Source organism: Oreochromis niloticus, linkage group LG22 (assembly GCF_001858045.2).
Source record: "Oreochromis niloticus isolate F11D_XX linkage group LG22, O_niloticus_UMD_NMBU, whole genome shotgun sequence".
NCBI classification, from domain to species: Eukaryota; Metazoa; Chordata; class Actinopteri; order Cichliformes; family Cichlidae; genus Oreochromis; species Oreochromis niloticus.
In genome coordinates, this window is record NC_031985.2 from 3,673,492 (window position 1) to 3,682,498 (window position 9,007).

Below are 9,007 nucleotides of genomic sequence, written 5' to 3' on the forward strand. Positions count from 1 at the left end.
GCCAACTCTGCTGAAATGAGCAGAAGCTGCTGAGAATTGTGCTGATAAAAGGAGAAAAGGCTGAAAATTTTGCTGAAAAGAGGTAAAGAAGCAGAAAGTTGCACTGAAAAGAGATAAATCAGCAGAATTTCTGCTCAAAACAGTTTTTCCTGAAAACAGCTGAGACTTGTGCTAATAAGAGGTGAAAAGGCTGAAAATTTTGCAGAAGAGGTGAATAAGCAGAATTTCGGCTGAAAAGAGGTGAAAATTCTGCTGAAAAGAGTTCAATCAGCAGAATTTCTGCTGAAAAGAGTTCTGCAGAACTCTTTTCAGAATTCTGCTGAAAAGATGTTTTTGCTGAAAATAGCTGAAAAAGCTGGGATTTGTGCTGAAAAGTGGTGAAAAAACTGAAAATTTTGCTGAAAAGGGGTGAAAAAGCTGAAATTGAGTTAAAAAAGTTTAACTGTCAGCTGAAAGAAATGTTGCCATAAGCGGGATTTGAACCCCGGCCTCCCAGTCTGAGAACGGCTGCTTATCTCACTGAGCTAAAACACGGCTCAACCGGGCAAGGAAAACTAGTGAGGCCACTGATAATGTGCAAAAATGGGCAAAAAATATTGCAAAAAAAATTCAATATCTCAAAAAGTATAGAAGTTATGAGCACCAAAAGTCATAGCAAACATTAGCAGAAAGAGCAGAATTTTTTAAAGTTTGAACTGAGAAAATCGGCTGAAAACTGAAGGAGTAGTTAGACGACAAAAAACGTACGGAAGCAACCAGAATAAAGTATAATAAAGAATAAAGAGAAACAGGAACTCAATAGTGTGGAAGCCCTTTTAGGGCATCCACACAACTAGAAAAATTTGCATTTCCTGCGAAAATGCTGTGTGGATGCCTTAACGCCGAAGCTGTCTGCTGAAAATAGCTGAAAAAGATGAAAAGTTGCAAAAAATTGTATGGCGGTGAAGAACTGAAAATTCCGCTGAAAACAGGTGAAGAAGCACAAATTTTTACTGAAAAGTGGTGAAAAGCCAAATATTCTACTGAAAAGGGGTGCAGACGGAGAAATTTTTGCTGAAAAGAAATTTTGCCATGAGCAGGATTTGAACCTGGCCCTCCTGGTCTCAAGGCAGCTACTCATCTCACTGAGCCAAACTCGTTCTCACAAAAAAGAGGTGGATAGACTGACAATTCTGCTGAAATTATCAGAAGCTGCTGAGGATTGTGCTGATAAGAGGCGAAAAGGATGAAAATTTTGCAGAAAAGAGGTGAATCAGCAGAATTTCTGTAGAAAAGAGGCAAAGAAGCAGAACGTTGCGCTGAAAAGACGTGAATCAGCAGAGTTTCTGCTGAAAAGAGGGTTTTTTTCTGAAAACAGCCAAAAAAGCTGGAATTTGTGCTGAAAAGGGGTGAAAAAAATGAAAATTTTGCTGAAAAGGGGTGAAGAAGCTAAAGTATACCAAATTAAAGTATTTGTGCCAAAACATAGTATTTCTGCCATATTGTGGTATTTGTGCCACAAAAGTGACTACATTACAACATGAATACGGATTAAAGATAAAAGAAACTGGCAACAAATTCCTCCACTACAAACCAGTCTGAAACCACTTCTTTGCAGTGTTCACATTTACTAAGCCACTACCCAAAAGGCGCCACAAGAGGGCACTCCAACACAAGAGATGACCTATGTACACTGATGCACTTAGTAACAGTCAGCCTCCTACTTAGCCACTACGTAATACAGCGATATTACAGTGTACAAATTCACATAAATTTGCAGGGGGAACAAACAAAGCAGGAACAAGCCCAAAACAATCAAATAACTGGGCTGCCATAGCTATCGCTAACTAGCACATACGCTAAAGGTAACTAAAACCAATACACACAAGTAGCAGGGTAAACATCTTAAGCATGGAACATTAACTCACGTTTATGTGACACACACCATCCCCAACAAATACAGGATGGGCTATTTGCTCCCCTTCCCAGCAGCTCTCTCCTTAATCGTTAGCCCAGGAACGAAGGAAGACCATCTAGCTCAGAAGTCCCATGAATTCCCTCACTGCTCAGAGGCTGCTGGGTAATGTAGCTCACACTAACACAGATTTTTCTACAAGCACAAATACTATAACATAGCAGAAATACTGCGATTTTGTTGAAATACTATGCTTTAGGACAAATACTATGATTTGGCAGAAATACTATGTTTTAGGACATATACTATGATTTGGCTCAATATTATGATTTGGCAGACACTATGATTTAGCAGAGATAATATGATTTGGCAGAAATACTAAACTTTGGCACAAATACTATAATTGAGTGCAAGTACTTTAAGATAACAGAAATACTATGATTTAGCAGAAATACAATGTTTCAGTACAAATACTATGACAAAGCAGAAATACTATGACTTAGAAGTAATACTATAACAAAAGGGATTCCTCAAAATACTATGAAATTGCAGTAATTCTATGATTTGGCAGAAATACTGTACTTCGTACAAATACAATGCTTTGGTACAAATACTATATTTTGATTTGAATAATATGATTTGCAACAAATACTATGATTTGGCACGTGTAGTATTATTTAGTACAAATACTACGAATTGGCAGAAATACTATGCCTTAGTAGTAATACTATAACATAACAGATATACTATGATTTTGCAGACATTCTATGTCTTTGCACAAATACTACAATTTGGCAGAAATACTGTTTTAGCACAAATACTATGGTTTGCTATAAATACTATGATTTGGCACATATACTGTATTCAGCAGATATACTTTAACAAAATAGAGAGTCTACGACTTAGTAGTAATACTATAACATAATAGATATACTATGATTTTGCAGACAGTCTATGTTTTTTGTACAACTAGCACAATGTGGCAGAAATACTATGATTTGGCACAAGTACTATGATTTAGTAGAAATACTCTTATTGGCAGAAATACTATGTTTCAGTACAAATACTACGATTTGGCAATAATACTGCATTTCAGCACAACTACTGAGATTTGATTGAAATACTATGATTTAGAAGAAATACTATGACTTCGTAAAAATACTATGTTTTGGTTCGAATACTATGATTTGCAAAAAACTACTATGATTTGGCACAAGTACCATGATTTAGTACAAATACTACGAATTGGCAGAAATACTGTGACTTAGTACTAATACTATAACATAACAGATATACTGTGATTTTGCAGACATAGTATGTTTTTGCACAAATACTATGATTTCACTCAAATACTATGAAATTGCAGTAATACTATGATTTTGAACGAATACTATGATTTTGAACGAATACTATGATTTGGTAGAAATACTAATCCTCAGTAGTAATAGTATAACATAAAAGATATAGTGTGATTTTGCAGACATAGTATGTTTTTGCAAAAATACAACGATTTTGCTCAAATACTATGAAATTTCAGTAATACTATGATTTTGAAGGAATACTATGATCTGCTATAAATACTATGATTTGGCACATATACTATAATCAGCAGATATACTATAACATAACAGAAATTCTCCGACTTAGTAGTAATACTATAACATAACAGAAATTTTAATTGGGCACAAATAACATGATTTGGCACAAATACCATGATTTGGCAAAAAAAATACCATGATTTGGCACAAATATGATGATTTGGCAAAAAAATACAATAATATGGCAGAAATACTATGATTGGGAACAAATACTATGATTTGGCACAAGTACTATGACTTAGTACAAATACTATGATTTGGCACAAATACTATGATTTAGCAGAAATACTATGTTTTAACATAAATAATATCTTTTGACAGAAATTTCTGCTAAAAGGTACTATTTCTGCTTTTTAGCAGAAATACTGTAATTTTGCACAAATACTATGATTGAGCAGAAGTACTAAGATGTAGTAGAAGTACTTTGCTTTAGCACAAATACTATTATGGAGGAGTAATACTTTAACATGTGAGAAATATTGATACTCACACACACATACACAGAGAGCAAAGTGTACAGGGGCTGTTAAGAGTCTGGACTTGGTATATCTAGGTCAGCTAAATTGGCTGCACCTGCTGTAATCAGCACTTACACACACAGACACAGAGAAGTATGAGTTTTCTGCAGTGTATTTCTCACATTCAGGATTCCCCTCGAACAAATGGCTATAATTTCCTAACCGTAGGAGCTAGAACGGTCATTCTGACACCGTTTTGTTCAGAAGAGATGGGGGAATCTGCAGGTCTTCATAATTCAGAGATAAAATATAAATTATTGAAGATATATGACTTGTATTACACTGTAACTGAGTAGAGGCAAAGCAAAACTGCCTTGACTTGCCCTCAAACAACGTTTTGTAACTCTAAATCTATATGGAGCATCAAAATCATTCTTTCACCGTAAGAAACAGCAGGCTTTGGTGAACAGTCATGGAAATTTTCAGGGCTCTGTGGAAATCCATCAAAAAGATATGACGAGAGAAAAAAGTGCCACATTTCCAGAGTTTGAAATCTGAACAGATCTGAGTGAATGACGAATTTCCTACCCTCAAACAAGTGTAACTCATCTCAGAACGGTAATAGGTGAGAAAAAACTTCTTGAATTGTGAGCATCAGGAGTGTCTGAAGATATATTTGCACAAGCCTCATGTCTCCACTTTGTTTCATTAAGGAGATATGACAATTTGAAAATGCCTCTTATTAGAGAAATCCAGCGGTGATTTTGAACAAACTTTCTATTGAGAGTTTTCAGACTTTGTGTTGCTCTGAGGAGATTGGCAAAACATCTATAGGTCCCACAACAATGATAGTGACAATTTCTGAAAGCCAGCAAAAATACCTACGTTTTGATGTATAATTTGTGGGGGTTGAGTGGAAATTGAGCGAGTAGCATGAAGTTGTTCGGACAAGTGGTGAAAATTCAGAAAGTTCCACTGTCCACTCTGAGTTAATTGCATAGCAACCATAACAACACATGTATTTTCTGAAAAATCACAATTTTTCAACTGAAAACTTAAAGAGGTATAAAATTAAAACGGTAGAAGATCTGAAAAAGCTGAATCAGACAGGAATAGCCCAATAATCTGAGAACATTTTAAAGTTTGAATGGAGTTTCTGGGTGAAAGTATGAGAAAGTAGATAAGTTTCAAAAACAAGCAAGTTTTAGCAGAATTTCTGAAGATTTCCATTCATTTCAATGGGACAAATTAAAGGAAAAAAGTGTAATATTTTAAAAAGTATAAGAGTAATAAACACCAAAAGTCATAGCCTACGTCAGCAGAAAGAGCAGAACAGTATAGAGTTTGAACGGTGAAAATCGGCTGAAAACTGAGGGAGTAGATAAGCGGCAAAAAACGTACGGAAGCAACCAGAATAAAGTATAATAAAGAACTAGAAAAATTTGCATTTCCTGCGAAAATGCTGTGTGGATGCCTTAACGCTGAAGCTGTCTGCTGAAAAGCTGAAAAAGATGAAAAGTTGCAAAAAGTTGTATGGTGGTGAAGAAACTGAAAATTCCGCTGAAAACAAGTGAAGAAGGAGAGATTTTTGCTTAAAAGTGGTGAAAAGCAAAAAATTCTACTGCAAAGGGGTAAAGACGGCGAAATTTTGCTAAAAAAGTGGTGAAAGAAACCCCCCTATGTTGCCATGAGCAGGATTCGAACCCGGCCCTCCTGGTCTCAAGGCAGTTACTCATCTCACTGAGCCAAACTCATTCTTCCAAAGAAGAGGTGGAGAGACTGACACTTTTGCTGAAATGAGCAGAAGCTGCTGAGAATTGTGCTGATAAGAGGAGAAAAGAGGTGAATCAGCAGAATTTCTGCAGAAAAGAGGTAAAGAAGCAGAAAGTTGCACTGAAAAGAGATGAATCAGCAGAATTTCTGCTCAAAAGTGTTTTTTCTGAAAACAGCTGAGATTTGTGCTAATAAGAGGTGAAAAGGCTGAAAATTTTGCAGAAGAGGTGAATAAGCAGAATTTTCAGCAGAATTCTGCCGAAAAGATGTTTTTGCTGAAAATACCTGAAAAAGCAGGGAGTTGTGCTGAAAAGTGGTGAAAAAAAAATATTGCCGTGAGCAGGATTTGAACCTGGCCCTCCTGGTCTCAAGGCAGCCACTCATCTCACTGAGCCAAACTCACTCTTGCAAAGAATAGGTGGAGAGACTCATAATTCTGCTGAAATGAGCAGAAGCTGCTCAAACTTCTGCAGAAAAGAGGTGAATCAGCAGAATTTCTGCTGAAAAGAGGTAAAACAACCTGTTTCTGCTCAAATTCACCAATCAGAGGTACTGCCTCTGTCTGCTTCATCAGGTGGGTACTTGTATGTATTTCTGCCATGGAGCATTAACAAGAATCTGAGGTCCATATTAGAAAAGCTGCTAAAATCATAAAACATGCGCTGAAAAGAGATGAATCAGCAGAGTTTCTGCTGAAAAGAGTTGGGTTTTTTTTCTGAATACAGCCAAAAAGGCTGGAATTTGTGCTGAAAAGGGGTGAAAAAAATGAAAATTTTGCTGAAAAGGGGTGAAGAAGCTAAAGTATACCAAATCAAAGTGTTTCTGCCATATTGTGGTACTACTACATTACAACATGAATACGGATTAAAGATGAAAGAAACTGGCAACAAATTCCTCCACTACAAACCAGTCTGATACCACTTCTTTGCAGTGACCGGGATTTGAACCTGGCCCTTCTGGTCTCAAGGCAGCTGCTCATCTCACTGAACCAAACTCATTCTCACAAAAGCAAGAGATGGAGCAACTGACAATTTTGCTAAATGAGCAGAAGCTGCTGAGAACTGTGCTGAGAAGAAGTGAAAAGGCTGAAAATTTTGCAGAAAAGAGGTGAATCAGCAGAATTTCTGCAGAAAAGAGGTAAAGAAGCAATAAGTTGCGCTGAAAAGAGATGAATCAGCAGAATTTCTGCTCAAAAGAGTTTTTTTTCTGAAAACAGCTGAGATTTGTGCTGATAAGAGGTGAAAAGGCTGAACATTTTGCAGAAAAGAGGTGAATCAGCAGAATTTCTGCAGAAAAGAGCTAAAGAAGCAATAAGTTGCGCTGAAAAGAGATGAATCAGCAGAGTTTCTGCTGAAAAGAGTTTTGTTTTTCTGAAAACAGCCAAAAAAGCTGGAATTTGTGCTGAAAAGGGGTGAAAAAAATGAAAATTTTGCCTACAGGGGTGAAGAAGCTAAAGTATACCAAATCAAAGTATTTGTGCCAAAACATAGTGTTTCTGCCATATTGTGGTACTACTACATTACAACATGAATACGGATTAAAGATGAAAGAAACTGGCAACAAATTCCTCCACTACAAACCAGTCTGATACCACTTCTTTGCAGTGTTCACGTTTACTAAGGCACTACCCAAAAGGCGCCACAAGAGGGCACTCCAACACAAGAGATGACCTATGTACACTGATGCACTTAGTAACAGTCAGCCTCCTACTTAGCCATTACGTAATACAGCGATATTACAGTGTACAAATTCACATAAATTTGCAGGGGGAAAAAAACAAAGCAGGAACAAGCCCAAAACAATAAAATAACTGGGCTGCCATAGCTATTGCTAACTAGCACATACGCTAAAGGTAACTAAAACCAATACCAACCAATGTTTTTGCAGAAACACTGTAATTTCACTCAAATACTATGAAATAGCAGTAATACTATGATTTGGCAGAAATACTATGTCTTTGCAGAAACACTGTAATTTCACTAAAATAATATGAAATAGCAGTAATACTATGATTTGGCAGAAATACTATGTTTCAGTACAAATACTATGACAAAGCAGAAATACTATGACTTAGAAGTAATACTATAACAAAAGGGATTCCTCAAAATACTATGAAATTGCAGTAATTCTATGATTTGGCAGAAATACTGTACTTCGTACAAATACAATGCTTTGGTACAAATACTATATTTTGATTTCAATACTATGATTTGGCACGAGTAGTATGATTTAGTACAAATACTACGAATTGGCAGAAATACTGTGACTTAGTAGTAATACTATAACATAACAGATATACTATGATTTTGCAGACAGTCTATGTTTTTGCACAACTAGCACAATATGGCAGAAATACTATGATTTGGCACAAGTACTATGATTTAGTACAAATACTCTTATTGGCACAAATACTATGTTTCAGTACAAATACTACGATTTGGCAATAATACTGGGTTTTAGCACAACTACTGAGATTTGGGTGAAATACCATGATTTAGAAGAAATACTATGACTTCGTACAAATACAATGTTTTGGTTCAAATAATATGATTTGCAAAAAATACTATGAGTTGGCACAAGTACCATGATTTAGTACAAATACTACAGTTTCGCTCAAATACTATGAAATTGCAGTGATACTATGATTTTGAAGGAATACTATGATTTGGTAGAAATACTATGCCTTAGTAGTAATACTATAACATAGCAGATATAATGTGATTTTGCAGACATAGTATGTTTTTGCACAAATACTACGATTTCGCTCAAATACTATGGAATTGCAGTAATACTATGATTTGGAATACTATGATTTGACAGGAATACTATGCCTTAGTAGTAATACTATAACATAACAGATATACTATGATTTTGCAGAAATTCTATGTTTTTGCACAAATACTACAATTTGGCAGAAATACTATGTTTGGGCAGTAATACTATTATTTGCTATAAATACTATGATTTGGCACATATACTATAATCAGCAGATATACTATAACATAACAGAAATTCTACGACTTAGTAGTAACACTATAATATAACAGAAATTTTAACTGGACACAAATAACATGATTTGCCCCAAAACCATGATTTGGCAAAAAAATACCATGATTTGGCACAAATACGATGATATTGCAGAAATACTATGATTGGGTACAAATACTATGATTTGGCACAAGTACTATGAATAAGTACAAATACTATGATTTGGCAGAAATACTATGACTTAGCAGAAATACTATGTTTTAACATAAATAATATCTTTTGACAGAAATTTCTGC